At 34.8% G+C, this 16327-nt stretch overlaps 1 protein-coding gene and 1 pseudogene across 13 annotated transcripts in view; one reads left to right on the plus strand and one right to left on the minus strand.

Annotated features, from left to right (window-relative positions):
* Positions 1–16327, minus strand: part of ADD3 (adducin 3) — a 116379-nt gene that overhangs the window by 88626 nt on the left and 11426 nt on the right. The gene's annotated exons all lie outside the window — the stretch shown is intronic.
* On the plus strand, positions 9378–10148 carry LOC102508796 (annotated as a pseudogene).

Genomic DNA, 16327 nt, shown 5'->3' on the forward strand with positions numbered 1-16327 from the left:
AATTTTTGATCCCATTTCTGTTGCTGAGCAGTTCCTTTCTGGTGGAGTTAGTTAATCTCTAATCTTTAGGCTTTCTCGCTAAGCAATATCCTGTGGATAGACCCGCTGACAAAAGGAAACCATGTGGATGAGATAATTACTTTATGTTCTGCAAGAGAGTAAGTTTAAGGATTTTGTACTGGCTAACATAATGCTAAGGGGAAAAAAATGTTTATTTTATATTTCAGAAAAAAAAAGTCTCTCCTTCAATTCCATTTGGGGTTTGATGGTCTAGTCATAAATACTACTTAGCATTAAACATGCCATTTTTAGTTATTCAGCAAATGGCAAGCCCAAAGCTAACATGGTCTTCCAAATACAACTGAAAATAAAATATTGTCTCATGGTTTGGTTTGGTGGTTCACGTAAAAGAGCTACTTCTTTTCTTGGAGGTTATATTTATACATTACATATCCCAAAACCTGAAACATGGCTGGTTAAGCTTTTTTGGTTTAATTTAATGTATGCACTGGCTCACACTTAGAAACTTGAATATATTTAGTATTTTTTATTACTCACAATATGAGACAACTTTCCAGTTTTCCAACCTGGGGATGATTCAAGATCCACATCCAGATGTAACATTTAAAAAAAATTCTCAGATGTCATTTTTAAGGAATTCATGAAAAGCAAGAAATGCTTAAAATCCTTGATGTACATTCAGGTTAGAGAATATAAATAGTAGGGTTAGATATAGATAAGTAATTTGTTTATCCTGAGAGTGTCATTGTCTACGTTGACCTCATTTTATAGAATTAATTAGTGGCAGTATCTTGGGTTATTGAATCTTTGGTTTTCCTTCCAGTTCAAATGAAAACAATTATAGACTAGTTTAATTGCTATAAAAACATCTCTTTACCTAACAGTTCAATTTAAAACAATTACATCTTACTTTATTCTTATATATATAATTTGTATTAGAAAATAGCTCATTAAAGAAATTACCTGGCCTATCAGAAGTAAATGTAAACTTTAAACTAAGGAAAATTACATTTACAAAAAACATCAAAATGCCCCCAAAAGATAAGTTAATATCAATATAAAGGTATAACCTCATAGAAATGAACATTTCTATAAAAATTGTCTTATAAGGCAATTTTACAAAGAAAAATTTTAAACATGAGCATTACATACCCCAGGCCAAGATATCTATGACCGCCAAATATAATTTAAATTGTGATTTAAAAAAAGAGTAATCACAAAAATAAGTTGAGATCTGTTAACACATTACTTAATGACACTGTCCCCTCCCCACTTCCATCCATATATTCTAAGAAACAAGAGTTCCATGGGATATTAATACAATTTACCAGAGAGACTGATTTCTCTGGCCTATGTGACATATTTGAGATACACTAAGCTTGTTTTTTCAAAGGTAAACCCAGTACTTAGCAATACTTATCAGTCTTTGCTATGCTAATGTGCATTATGAACTTTGAGAAAGAGTGCAGAAAGTAGTTTCCTAAACATATTTGGAAATATCCCTGGGAAGTCTTTTGGAACTAATAATCTACAGAACATACTACTCTAGGGCATGAGGTTTCTAACATGAACATGAAAGTGTATATTAACATTTAAACAAGGTTAACTTTGAGGTTAAACAGGAGCCATATTAGTTTTTCAGGTCTAATCTCCACCTATGATGTCTGAATTCCTTCTCATTTGTTCCAAGTGGTCTTTGGCTAAGTCCATCTACCAGCTCCCCTTAAACAGAATATTGGTTTAGAGTTTATTCTATACCAAAAGTTAACTGCCCACAGTTATTAGGTTTAACCCATCTGCATTTCAGTATCTCTCTTGTTCACAGATTAAGGGGAAGCAAGTTATGATCTTCGGAACTCAGAACAGAAATGAAAAACAAATGAATACAATACAATGAACTTACTGTCCCTATTTATTATTTACAAAAATGCATGAAGTATTTGCACTACATATACTACAATGTTTACAGTATATACATTTCAATATAGCACATGAGAATTTTTTAATTAAAAGTTAATTTATTTTTAAAGTAACTATACTTCAAGGACACTGCTCCTGCTATAAAATTCCATTCTCCAGAAATGGGCTCAGCTGATTAGCACAACTGATTTGCCAGCTGGATGGATCCCAAGTAAATTTCAAACTGGCATTTGGCAAAATATCCCCGTATCCAGGATTTTATATGCAGTACAAATTAAAGATGAATTTCAGGACTGCCCTGAGAACCAAATAATTGTATGGTAACATGGATATATTCAACTTATCCTCTTTATACTAAATTTGAAAGACGAACAGTTTAAATAATTCTTCAAATTCTGTGCTTGAATTTTGTTTACATTCATTCTGTGTTAGTCTGTTGGTGTCTAACACTGGATTAATAAAGACTACCATCTGGTAGTTATGGCAACCCTTTACTAACTTGGTCGGAAGTTAAAGACCATGAGCCTCAAAGAAATGCAAACCAGGTTTATTACTATGACTATATCAAAACATTTTTTAAAATAGCCATTGAATAAGGGCTTTTCACTTAAAGAGAAACACCATGTGTGCTTGCACATTCACACCATTATATAATCGACCTACAAAAGTCAAGCTATAAAAGGGGTTAAAGAGATGAATGATTGAATTAAATAAGCAATTAGGTTCACATTCCCTTCGCCCACAAGGCTGCCACTGTCCCTTTTATAAAGCCTAGGGATGAGAGCCAAATTAGTCCCTACTTGCTGGCCATTTAACTCTATCTTCCCTTAATCATGCTTGGGTACACGTCTTTTCCTCTCAATGAAGTTACAGGTAAGCAACACTTCAGATGAAGAATAAATAAAACTAATAATATGAATAGAACGTGTAAGCATACCCAAAGTGTTTTCAAACTCACCAGAATCTTATTAAATCATAAAGGAAAGCCAGAAAGGTAGAAAGACAATGACTAACTCAGATTCTATAATTTCCTAGGGTTACACAGTTAGGGTAGTGATAGAGCTGGGAAAATTAATCCATACCACCTGTTAGAAATTTTATTTTCTTTCTAGTCTATCACAGTTTCTTTCCTGAAATAAAGAGTATTTTACAGCATATATAACTTTTAGTATTATAAATAAAATATGTGTGTATATGTATAAAAGGCTTTACATTTTGAACTTGCCCAAACCTCCCTGTGGCCCACGTCATCTAGTTTCACTCCTTCAACCTCGTCGATCTTCCTTTTCTCCCCCTTTTTTTTTCCCTCAGTCACTACCACTTGCTTGAGCCTAAGTGACAGCAGCAGAGTAAATGCAGCATCCAGCCTTCCAGAATCCCATGAATTATGACATCTATTCTAATTTATAGACAATCATGCCAACACATGGGCTGTTTCCCCTGCTCATTCTTAATGCAACAATGTCAAGGACACAGCCATTAAGAGATGATCTAGGATTATACAAGACTTATCCAGCTCAATACGCTTATTCTATCCCATTATTTTACTTCAACCTCCTTTGTCTATAAAAAGCCCTTTCCTTACATGGCCAGTCTTTTAAGTCTAAGATTTGATATTCCTGGCATTCAGAGAACTTCTCTTCTTCTATCTCTTCCTGAAGGCAACTGAAACATTGTTGACTGATTGTCCAGGTGGAAGACATGCTCTTTCACAGGCTTTTAGATCATCTACCCTGCTCAACAGGCTGTCAGTAAGCTTTAGTCTCTCCATTAATGTCAGGGCCACTCACTAGGTTCTAGTTAGGGGAGGAGGTGACCTGGAGTGAGGGACACTGAAGTCATTCACCAAGACAAAGGAAATCAATTCAAGATCAGACAACACTTGGCAAAGGACTTCTTTATATACAAGCACTCTGTTTCAGACTAAAGTACACACATAGTTAATGGAAAACCACAGTAAGCAGAATGTAATACAGCAGAAAGAAAAATGGCTCTGGAATTAGACAGATTTGGGATGGAATCCTGATTCTGCCACTTACTGGGTGACCCAGGGCAAAGTCACAATGTATCTGAATCTCTTTTCTCATTTATAATATCAATCCTGAAGAACTGATGTGAGGATTCAAGATTTTATCTAAAGTATCTAGCACAGTATCTGGTACATGGCAAGTGCCCAATAAATAGTAGCCATAATTTTATTTTTTTAATCACCTGTCTTCAAGAAGAAGCTGGTCAGGAGTTAGTAACCATTAGAGGTGGTGGGCAGAGTAACTTTAAAAAAAAAAAACAACTCATAAATTTGGAGAGTTAGAGAAGGAGAGACAATGGCTGCTTGTAGGCAATAGCTCTCAAAACAGCACTGTAATACAAAGTGGCCCAGCCAAGTCAGCTGGAACAGCTGTAGCTAAGGCATCCTGAGGGAGCATTTCCCTGAACCTCTGCAAGGTCCCAACAGTAAGAACACAACATAAACTCTCTTGTCTTTATAAAAGCATTGTCCTATAGAAATGTAATGAGAACCACAATTGCTTTAAAATTTTCTAGTAGTCACATTAAAAACATAAAAAGAAACAGGTGAAATTAATTTTAGTAATGTATTTTATTTAACCCAATATATCAAAATACCATGATTTCAACAAGCAATAAATATTAGAAATTGAGTTATTTTACAGTCTTTTTCTAGTACTAAGTCTCAGAAACCTAGTGTGTATTTTGCACTTAGCAGCACATCTCAATTACGGCTAGTACATTTCAAGTGGTCAGTAGCTATATGCAGCTAGTGGCTGCCATATTGGACAGTGGGGCTCTACAATCCTGACACCAAGCCTGTGCCCAGTCCAAAGAATCTACCCTAATACTTGTTACTCCACTATCTCACTAAAGACATTGAAAGCCTAGTTATTAAAAGATCTCACCTTTAAAATTAAACATCTCTGGAAAGCAGTGAACTAATCAGCTAACATTTCAGCAGGAATTATCTGAGACCTGTTACGTCAAGAGGAAGAAAGCAAAAAAGGGGTGCTGAAAAGGAACTCTCAAGGAAACCAAGGACATATTTTGTCTAGTTCCATGATCCATGCCACTTAAAATCATCTCACAAATCTTCTTTAGCCCTAGCCCTAGGTTACTATTATTATATCAAAAGCTCACACAACCAGCTATGACAAATATATACTCAAGGATGTAACCAGTGACACCTGCTGAGAACTGTAAGAAATTGGCAGAGGAATGCCAATCACATCAACATCGTTTCTTGATTGTCCATTAGCAGAGTGTATTCCAATCAGGTCAGCACCTTTCAAATTCCACAAACCTTAAAGAACTTTTTGTAAGGGGTCACTAGAATAATGTAAAAGTCTGGATAATATGAAAAGCTGATAACTTTAAGAATCCTTTCTCTCTGAGGTGCCAGTGATAACCCATGAATTTGGACAATTATGCCTTTAGTTATGTTGTTTGTTGAAGTTGAACTGTAACTGTAAACAAGTTTCAATCAGGAAAAAAGTCTGTGTCATATGGTTTGCTTTTCTGCAATTCAAAAAGTACTTTCAAAGTATGTAATGTAAAGTGCAACCAGATGCTACTGGCAAAGAACTCAATCTTCAAATGTGACCGATTTCCAAGAACATTATCACAGATGTGGCCTACACACTGGGTGCTTATAAGCTTCGAAAAGTTCATATCTAATCTAATCATCTATTCAGAACACTCCATGCTTTCCTGCATTTCAATGATGTTTCAAATTTACAAATAAAGTAAATTTCTCAAAATGCATAGCAAATCAGAAATATATGTATGATTGAAAACTCCCTCCTCCTAAATAGATTCAGAACACGCTATACAGCTAATGTCACAGAAAAGTCCTCGTTCATCTAAAAATACAAATTGATGTTAATGCCTGAGCAAGAACAATAGGTCACTTGCATTGTAAAGCTTAGTCACCAAGTGACAGTTTTTCTTCCATTTAGAAAACTTTTCCTTTAGTTCCAACTACCACACAAGTTTACAATCAGGATGCTATTACTCTGAAAACCAGTCTTCTGAAGTAGATGCAAAACATACTTAAATTCCAAATTGCAATAACCCCTGTGATAAAACTTTTAAAGAAATGGAAGATGATGCACTTGTATTATATCTAGAAAAAGATAAAGAGGTAGCTTTAATAATTGAGGTTTTTCTCTTACATAATTGAAACAAATTTAGAAACATTTACAGATGCTATTTCACTGATTATTAAAATAAGTATACTGAAATAAAATGGCAAAATTCATTTCTTACTACTTCAACAATGTAGAGTATGAACTATTTCACATCATTGCCAAGGGAACCTTTCAGATAGTGGTCCTGAATTAAAATCTCAATTAACCACAATGCTTAGGGACTAGTTTGCTCTGGACAAACACTGAATCCTAGTCAGTTTAGTAAATGAGATGAGTTTTTTTAATATATTACAACATTCATTTTAGGCATGCCTCCTTCCTCTTCCTCTTATAAGCAGGGATTTGGGAGAGGGGGATGTACGTAAGCAACAATCATTTACTCAAAACAAATTTACTGAGCACCTCATAGGTACCAGATACACAGAAAGTACTTCACATGTCATCTTATTTAACCTTCATAGCAACTCAAGAGATAGATATTTTTATCCTAATTCTAATATATGAATAAAGTATCAAGGCTCAGAGAAGGGAAGCAACTTGCTCAAAGCCAGCAGGATTCCAAGTCAGACATGTTCAATGGTAAATCCTGTCCTATTGGTATTACCCAGTGCTGACTACTCTTCCTTTTCTACCCCAGCTCTCTTCACGTAAGCACAACCAACTGAACCTGCTGCCCTCTAAAGTTCTTTCAATAATACTTGCATTTCTTCAGCAGTTCGGTTTTTGTTATCACATTGTAAAGGCAAAAAATGGTCAAAACAAACATGATTGAGAATTTTTTTTTCTCTATGGAGTCTTTCATTTTTCACTCAATTATAGAAGAGCATACTTAGAGATGCCAAGACTTTAGACTCCCCAAATAAACTTCTAGTGGAAGAATCCTCAACACTGACATGGGACAAAACAGAAGGATTGTCTAGGGCTGTGTCATCCAGCTTGGTAGCCACCAGCTGCACGTGACCATCAAGCACTTGAAATGTGGCTAGTCGGAACTGAGATGTGCTATAATCAAAATATACAAAGGATTTCAGAAACTTGGTATATAAAAAAGAGCAAACTATTTCATTAATTTTTCACTAAATCAATATTTCAATGAATCAATACTTCATTAATATTGATTACATGTTGAAAGATATTTCTAAATTGTGTTAAATAAAAAAATACAAAGAAACATGTGTGAATTTTAACATGGCTACTAGAAAATTTTAAACTACATTTGTATTTTGGGAGAGGGGACAGTAGTAGCCCAGGGCCTTCCTACGAGACTTCAGATCAAACTATACAGGTAGTCTGTACAAAAGCCATCCCTGAACAGAAGGCCTAGGTTCCTTTGATGAAACTTCTTAAAATAAAATGTAGTGGGCTATAAAAAAAAAAACACACTTTGGGGAAACCCAAGTAATTAATTATTCTGATCAGAAATGGTACAGAAATGTTAATTCTTACAATAATAAGCAAAACAAATGCAGCCTTCTCACTCATGCTCCCCAAAATCTAAAAAGTCATCATTTCAGCTTCTGGTTTCCTATATATTCGTGAACATATTTACCTTTACTGTTTAAGACTTGTGCAAAATATTAGGGTCTTCATTCTGAATGTTGATTCTAAGTACAGTAGACCACTGAAGATAGGGGAGTCAAAGTGTGCCAACTTCAGCACCCACCCCAGAAGTCACTGTTTCCAATACATCCCTGAAACCCCTTTGTATGCTTAATCATTTGGTACTCTCCCATTAAAGGACCCCTAACATTTTAGGCAATTGAAGTTTCTCTTTAAAAGACATTTCATTCTCTATGGACCAAAAATCTCAGGAAAAAGCACCAATAGAAGCTTAAAAAAATTAGTAAGCTAAAAGAAATACTACATGGTTTTCATAAAAATGGACGTAGGTTTTAAATACAAATAACTGTCACCATGAAACAACTAGCACCGGAATAGTTTAAATCAACTTAATAAAACACTGAAGTTCTCTAGTAAGTACTTTGACCTTGTACCTATTCCTATTAAAACTGATTATACTCGTAATAAAGTCAAAACCAATTATACTTTACTTAGACCCCAACTATAACAATGAATCTTTTTAGTTCCTCAGAATGGTGTATTATAGAAGGCCATAGACATATTTTGAAAAGACCAGGGTATCTTGCAACTGCCTACTAAAACTGTTGTCAGGAAACCAAATGCTATCGCAAACACAAAAAAATCTGAGATTCCATCCAAAGTCCATGGTATAACGCAACACAGACAAAATGTATTCTTGATGGCTAAAAATCTTATTTGATAAATTAGTTTAACCACAAAATTTGATTAAAACATTAACATTTCTAATATGACTGATTTCTTCCTTCACTGTGCTTCATGTATTGGCCATTTAGTAAAAATAATGGAAAATTGGGGCCATAAATTCTATAATGTATTTTACTCAAACAAATGACCTAAAATTTTTCCTTCTCATTGGAAAACTGTTTCTCATTTAAATATGTTCTTTTCCAAAAGAAAAAAGTCAAGGCAGCCAAATACATCCAGTTTGAGTCTTCAGTATAATGTTCCTAAACATGTCAGAAACATTTACCATGTACATGACTTGCTTCATTGGTGAGCATGCTTAAACTGGAGCAATTTATAGAAGATCAGAAAAGCTTTTTTAAGATAGCAAGAAAGTTCACAACACATTCCAGAATTTAAGGAAAAAATCTTATTTACAAAAAACACTCCCTAATTTAATGAAAGATTAAAACAAAGTTACCATTTCTTGAAAAACAGATTCAAATCCCTAGGAAACTGAGGTCTCTCATCCTATCTAAACCTTGCTTCAGGGAAGTCTAGTGAACTCCCTCACCCCAGAATTGCATGAATGGGGTGTTGTGATGGCTGGTAATGTGATAAAGTAGAAAAAGCACTGGACCAAGAGTCGGGAATCACAGCTGTGAGTCTAGACCAGCCACAAGTGACATGTTACCTTGAGCATGTCTTTTCACTCAATCAAACCAGGTCCTTCATCCATAAAAATGAAGTGAGGGTTTCCAAAATTGTATGAGTCTAGATTTCATCCTCCTTTTTACTCTCCCAAACTTTGCCTCTTCAAATGTTAATGGTTATAGAGAATTTCCACTTCTACTCATAGCAGAAAGCCTGAACGATTCAACAAAGGCAGAATTTTAGCATCTAATGGGATTTTCAAACCTGTGGAGCCCCTACTTCTAATACTGGGGAAACTTCCTTTTTATTGGGTCATGGAGGCAGAGGTTGGCTAGCACCAGTTTGCTGATTCCTGCTTCTCCCATAAATATTAACCTCTCTCTCTCATCTACCAACGTAGAATCAGCACAGATGAGGGCTGAGGTCCCTTCTAGTTATGAAGCTATGATTCTTCACTTGGAAATGTGTCAAAGGACATAGGTTCTGTGCCTCTTGTCAAAAGTCTAGGGTCTTAAATGTCAGTTATAATCTTTGCTGCATGATACAGACCTGTATAGAGAGTTTCAAATTATAATCATGATTAAGTATAGGAATAATAGATTTTGTATCACCCAAAACCTTGCTCTTAAAACAATTTTTTTTGATCCAGAAATATATAAGGGGGGAATGGGAAGTTATTGTCTAATGGGTACAGAATTTTAGTGTTACAAGATAAAGAGTTCTGGAAATGGATGCTGGTGATGGGTATACAACATTATGAATGTATTTAATACTACTGAACTATACACTTAAAAATAGATGAAATGGTAGATTACATGTGTATTTTACCACAATAAAAATTACTGGAAGACAGCAGACTGCAAGATGGCATCAGTGGTACCAGTGAAAAGGAAACTCAAGGATGTTAAAACAGGGGAGCTGCCAAGCTGGATACTGATGTAGAATTATGCCCCTAAAGGCATTGCTGGAGTGTTTCAGAGAGGTTATTGCTGGTATGACGGCAAGTATGTCATTGTGAAGAAAGGAAGCACGGCTGGGGTTTGTATGGTGCTGGTCACTTACGTGATTTTCAAATACTGCCTTTCTTAGAAGGAACTCAAACATGAGTAGCTATGCAAGTATCACTGAAGAGGGTCTGGAGCAGAGGATGCACTCTGCTTTCCTGACCATGATCTTTGCCTGACACCCTTCCTTGAAGGACCTGATCACTGCTGAATAGTTTCATACACTAATTGAGAACAACACCCAATAAAAGATAACTGGTAAAAATTTTTGAAATATATTGGAAAATTTTTAAAAAGGACCTCCCCTTCCACACACAGAGACACAAAATATGAAACTATTACTTAACAGTACCTGCTTAGGAATAGCATTCTATTAAATATCATCCAAAGAAGAAAATAAAGTCTAGTAACAAACTTTAGAGTCAGGTAATCCCAAGGCTTGGAAGAAAATCTTATGACTTGGTAAGTAGCCAAAAGGAGAGTCAACAAAATAATGCCAAGTACTAAAAAATTAAAAGTAAAGCTTTAGAAGGGGTCTAGCCCAGCTAGCTGGCTTAACAGGGTAGATGCACAAAGATGGGAAAGCCTGACCATTCTTTGCCCTTCCTACTAGAGGATGTTTTTCCCTGGGAGCACTTCTCAGCTGGAATTTGCTTTGTTAGCATGTATGATTTCATAAAAGTTATTTGTCATTACCTAGGGAACAATATGAGTGAAAGATAATTACAATTACCACCTCCCACTTTCAATATCTCTGCCTTAAGTGGAGGGGAAGCTAGGAAAGCACACTCTAACAAAAAGAGACAATGAATCTAGAAATCACCTAGGAGGAGGAACAGTGCTGGCTATTTCCCCAGGTTGTTTTGAGCCTAAAGCTGTATTTCTTATGCAGCAATTCATCCACCAGGTGTAGGTAGGCAAAGCCTTGATTCAGGAACTTAAAAATAAACAATGGAAAATTATCTCTGGAATAATATACAAGAAAGAAAGAGAATGGAGTAGTTTAGGGGTGGGGTGAAGACTTATTTTTCACTGTATACTCTTTTATGTCTTTTGGATTTTGTTCCACGTCCTGTTATTTCATACACAAAATTTAATTTCAAATATTTAAAAATGAAATTGATTTTGTAAAAATGTGACTCAATAAGTTTACCTTAGAAATCAAGTTAATAAAATCATTCTTCCTTTTAAAAACTCAGTAAGGGTGCTCTCATATTTCTGATTTTTAAACTTTTCATTATATTGTATATTCATAAAATATTTTTAATTTTATTGAGTTGCTTTTGAATAAGTCATTTTAAACATTTTTTAATACTTAGAAGTTTTAAGCATGAAAGCAAGTTTTACACTGCAACACTTTAAAAGTCAGTTCTGTCAAGTCTGGTATTTTCTTTCGCCCATTTATAAAATCATTATTTCCTAATATAACACCCTCTTTGTACATGTTTTATTAAAGGGAGCTACAAACAAATAAACAAAAATGGTCAATCATGCCTATAAATAAGCTATGAGAAACATCAGAGGAGCCAAATCTTATATTAGTTTTTTCATTAAGTAAATGTGCAAAAACATCTTACTGGATTGGATTCTCCACTAAATTTACATAGAAAAAACAAATGATTTTGCATGTGCTTCTTTTGACATTTCTAATTGTTTCTTACAGGTGCTTACCATTTGTTTACTTTAGAAGTTACAAGATAAACCACTAAATGTTATTAAGGGGAAACTTCAAGATGGAACAATGACTTCCTGTAATGACACTACACAATACTTGATACTGCAGTGCCCAGTATCTTCAGTTCTTTCTTATTATTCCACTACACAAAAGTTTAAAATGAAACACAAAAAACGCAGCATAGGGAGGCAGTTTCATTTGGAAACAAAAGACTATTCTTGTGCCAAATGATGACTATTCAACATTTCCAAATGTACAAATAAAAACAAATTTAAAGCCTTGAAAACTGAGAAACAGTTGACAAGCAGTAAAAATTAAAGAAAACTAAGAAATACACATTTCTAAAGTCTTTTATGTACAGTATGGAAAAGACTTACTGAATCCACTTAATTTCTAGTATTACAGGTATATCTTCTGTCATAAATCAAAGTATTGGAAATAAAGTAAAACATTAAATTTCTACCCATGGTAATCAAATGCTCCCTCAACCTCTGCATTGTTCTGCAAGTTGTATGGATTTCTGTCTCCAAAATGTTCCATTCTTTCCTTTCTAATCTCAAAGCCATTGCCTTAGTTCATTTGCTTATCTCTAAATGCCTAACTTGTCTTTGCCGAGACCCTCTATCACAACACTCTTCACAACACTAATCTCAGACATCTGATTCTGCCTCTCATCAGCTAAAATAAGTGCCACAGAATAAAACCTAAATTTCTTAAAATAGCACCCAAGGCCTTCATGATCTGGTGCTCTCAACCTTACCTTTCCTGTTTTCTCTCCCACCACACCCATCCCACAGATCCACATGCCTTTGCATAGTCTGTTATCTTGGTCAGTAATTTACTCCTCTCTTCAATATTTGAGAGATTCTCTAAAGCTCAAGTTAAATGCCATCTTCCTCCATGAACTATTTCTCCCCAGTGGGATAAACATTTCCCTTCTCTGTACCCACCTGCTCTTCCTTTAAATTGTTGCTATAGCATTGCTCTCAGGTTGGTGCTTGAGTCAGTTATATAAGTGTCTATCTTCCCCACTACAGTTCTTGTCTGGTTCACATATGTCTCCCTTAAAATGCTGAAAACATATCAAGCCATTCAAATAATATGGATCTCTATTCTCTAGAAGTTTTTATTCTAATAAAGGAATATATGAATATATGTATATTCATAATAAAATCAGAGGGTGAATTTTATGATATATGAATTATATCTTAATAAAAAATAACATTAGGGTAAGTGGTACCTGAAAGTTAAAGATAATCCTTTCATGTACTTCTTCAACAACCAACTCTTTGATGGTAATAATGTTTTTAAGAAGGCAAACATCATCTTGGGTTGGCTTAAAAAATTATTGGGAACTGAGTTCTCCATTTTTTAAATCATAGGTATGGAGAAAAAAATTAATCCATCATTATCGACTTAAGATCTAATAAACTTTCAAAAAGCAAAAAAAAAAAAAATGCTATGGTAAATAAACACAATAATGACTGGAAAAAAAAAAAAGATCTAATAAACTTGTTTATAAACTGGTTCCTGCTCTCTGAAACCCATAGAAATGATAATCATAGAGCTTTCTTTTGCTTATCTAGGTCATCTCCATGAAATTGGGTATTTAAAAAAAATTAAGACTCACTCATGACTTGCCAAGTATTGGATCACAAACTGCTTCCAATTTCTACCTGAATGATCTAAGTATCTTAATTCTGTCTCTTTAAGCAAAGCAAGCTAAACCAAGTCTAATGTGATTTTGCTTCATCAACTTTCTACTGGAAAAAACAGTTCGATTTTCAAAATAAGATCTACAGATGTTGTTTCAGTTGTTCTTGCATACATATGGGTGTGCACACTTTTTTAACTGGTATCTTTCTTTGAAAATTGAGATACAATTCACACACCTTAAAATTCACTCTACACTTCACTGTACACTGTACACTCTACACTTCACAATGTTGTGCAACCAACACTATCCAGTTATAGAACTTTTTCATCACCCCAAGGGAAACCCAGTATCCATTAAGCAGACACTGACTATTTTCCCTAACCACTGCCCCTAGCAACCACTAAACAATGTTTTTAGTCACTATGGGTAAAACTATTCAATATGTGGTCTTTTGTGTCTCGCTTCTGTCACTTAGCATGTTTTCAAGGTTCATCCATGTTGTAGAATGTATTTCATTCCTTTCTATGACTGAATAATATTCCACTGCATGAATATATGACATTTACTTATCTATTAATCAGTTGATAGACAGGTTTTTTCTATTTTTTGGCTATTATGAATAATGCTGCCATGAACATTAGTGTTCAGGTTTTTGTGTGAACATATGTTTTCACTTCTCTTGAGTATATAACATAGGAATAGAATTGCTGGGTCATTATGGTAATTATATGTTACTATTTTTAACCATTAAACCGTATTAACTTTTGGAAGAATTGCCAAACTGTTCATTTACATTCACACACACGTTTTAAAGGGCAATAACACTATTTTTATTTTCACATTTTGATTAAAAGTAAGTTGTTCTATCTCTAGAGGAAAAGATTTCTTTGGGGACTAAGTGTCCTTACAAGTTAAAATAAATTCAAAGTTTTACAAGATAGACGAAACCCCTTCAAAGCATAAAGATGTATAGCAATACATCAAGCCCTTACTACAGCAAAATTTATTCCAGTCATCAAAGGGATCAAATATGCAAAAATTTTTAAATGAAATGCCAGGAGACACAGATCCAAGAAGCATTTGAATTGTGTTTCACCAAAAAAATCCTTCTAAAACATGTCAGATCATGTCCCACCTCTGTTAACAGAGTCATCCAGTGGCTTCCCAGCACCCACCCCTCACTCTGTTTCATCCATGCCAGATACTCTTGGGCCTCAGGGTCTTTGCTTGCTGTTCCCTCTGCCTGCGATGATCTTCCCTTTAATACCACAGTTGTCCCTTGGTATCTGAGGAGGACTGGTTCCAGGCCTAGATGATACCAAAATCTGAGGATGCTCAATCTCTTATATAAAATGGCCCAATATTTACATATAATCTATGACCATCCTCCCACATACACATCTCTAGGTCACTTACAATACCTAATCCAATGTAAACGCAATGTATATAGTTGTAAATACAATGTAAATGCTACGTAAATAAGTTCTGGTGCACAGCAAATTCAAGGTTTAATTTTTGGAACTTTCTGGAATTTTTTTTCCAAGTATTTTTGACCCATGGTTGATTGAATCCACAGATGCAGAACCCACTGAAACAGAGGGCAGGCTATACATGTTCCCTTACCTTCTTCTAGTCTTTGCAATTCATGTCACCTTCTCAATGAGGACTTCGCCTGGCTACTCCATTTAAATTTGCCATTGCCCCCAACACTCCCTTTATCTTCTTTCCTTGCTTTATACGTCTCCACAATATTTATATCAACACAATATATGCTTTTCTCGTTTATTTCTCTTTGCCTCTAACAATATAAACTCCAGTGGGGTAAGAGAGTTTGTCTGTCTTGCTTACTGCTGAATTCTCAGCAATCAGAACAAGGCCTGGCACACAGTAAGTGCTCAATAAACATCTGTTGAATGAATAAATGAACATGTGAAAGGAAGCATACAGCTACTCAGAAGAGCTAAAAAGAGGTCAGAGGAATATCCATGAGGAACCAAAATACTAACATAATATGATTATGATGGGAATGGAAAGTACCATTTCTAAAAAAAAAAAAATGCTACAATATTTCTATAGTTTGCTTTAAGAAAAACTGCTATCCTTGCTCATTTCATTGTTTTTGAAAAGGATCCGTCAATTGTCCATTGCCAAGGGCCCTTAGCTTTTGAAAAACTGAAGGAAAAAAAAAACAAAAAAAACCCAACCTCTGGGAGTTGACAAGTTCCTGGAATGATGATGTTCCTTTTCTTAATTGCCAGATATACACAAAGCTAAGGACCTTCTCGGTCCTGGCCGTCTATAAGACCTATTCCCAGGACTGTCATACAGTACAATCATAGGTTTCTTGGCCACCTTCCAACTAAAACCACTAACTGGTAAATTAACCTTCCTTGGAAGTAATCACAGAATCTTCAAACTGAAATGGATCTTAAAATAATCTCAACTGCTCATATATGTCAGATACTTTAAAAATTATAGTAAAAAAGAAAGGGACTTGCCTAAATATGTTAAATAGTTACACTAAATATTTCAAATAGTAAATAATAAACATTATCAAATCTAAGAGAATTTGCACATTTGGAACAAATTCTCTAAAATCCAAAACCAGATTGTTTATAAAAATTAAGAAATGATTATGTCTCATAATACCAACACCCCTTCTATCTATCCACACACTAGATTTTAAAATTATACAGACCCATCAACAAAACAATACTCTAGCATTCCACAAAGTAAAGGATGGACAAATTCAGATTTTAAAAATATGTACACCTCTTCCACAAAGGAGGCTTTACTTGTCCAATGTGGGAATGATGAGGATTTCTAAAGTCTTTTTGAAAGTACCAACCTTCCTAAGCATAACTCGCTTCAAAAACAGCAGTATAAGGTTATTTCTACAAACCAGTCATTTTCATGTGGGGTTCAGAGGGAGCATTTATTAAAATGTACATGACTTTCACCACCCCTATCA

Source organism: Camelus ferus, chromosome 11 (assembly GCF_009834535.1).
Source record: "Camelus ferus isolate YT-003-E chromosome 11, BCGSAC_Cfer_1.0, whole genome shotgun sequence".
Classification (NCBI taxonomy): Eukaryota; Metazoa; Chordata; class Mammalia; order Artiodactyla; family Camelidae; genus Camelus; species Camelus ferus.